The sequence below is a fragment of the Rousettus aegyptiacus genome, unplaced genomic scaffold (genome assembly GCF_014176215.1).
Source record: "Rousettus aegyptiacus isolate mRouAeg1 unplaced genomic scaffold, mRouAeg1.p scaffold_m13_p_2, whole genome shotgun sequence".
NCBI classification, from domain to species: Eukaryota; Metazoa; Chordata; class Mammalia; order Chiroptera; family Pteropodidae; genus Rousettus; species Rousettus aegyptiacus.
Genome location: NW_023416295.1, coordinates 139136840 through 139137617, shown reverse-complemented (window position 1 = coordinate 139137617; position 778 = coordinate 139136840). Strand labels below are relative to the sequence as shown.

Genomic DNA, 778 nt, shown 5'->3' with positions numbered 1-778 from the left:
GTAAGAGAATATGATCCTATCTGAAGACATTCAAATTCCAAATTTTTAAACACTACTGTCTGCAGATAAATATCTGCACCACACATTTGGTCGCCAGATGGCTGTTAGATGGCAGCTTGCAGTTTCAGTAAATATGGAAACTTATAAAGAAATTGTCTAGTATGTTCTTTAACATGTTTGCTCCGTGCCTTTATTTTTCTATTTTAAATTTTTTTAGGTGAGACAACCCTTGGTTGACCTTGTCAACTTACAATCCCTTATTTTTTAAATTTTTACACCTATATCACCTGGTCTTCCTAGGTGGTGTCCCATCCAAGTACTAACCAGGCCTGACTCTGCTTAGCTTCTGAGATCAGACAGGATCCTGCTTATTCAGGGGAGCATGGCCATAGACCCTGCTCAGTGCTTTTAAATGTCATAATTGCCTTGAATAATCATTATCTAATCAACATTATCTAAGTATGAATAAACTAAATTGTGCAATGGAATTCACAAACATAAATGTAGCTTAAAAACCCTAGATTGGTGTTTCTCAAAGTGTGGACCTCAAATCATTACTAGTTTCTGATCATTAGTCAAGTGTTTGGCAGATAGTGACAGAAGAAATAATAATAATGTAGAAATTGTGTTCACACACATTTCACAAACTTGAAAAATATAACGTTAATTATGCCTCTTATGAAAACCCTTCATATGTGATTTGCATGAATAAATATTATTCCTGCACAATAAAGCCAATACAGTGAACCTTCACGGTTTCTTTTAGTTAATATAACAA

At 34.3% G+C, this 778-nt stretch overlaps 1 pseudogene; it reads right to left on the bottom strand.

Annotated features, from left to right (window-relative positions):
• Nucleotides 1-275: 275 nt before the first annotated feature.
• Nucleotides 276-394, bottom strand: LOC118614174 (annotated as a pseudogene).
• Between the last annotated feature and the right edge of the window lie 384 nt (nt 395-778).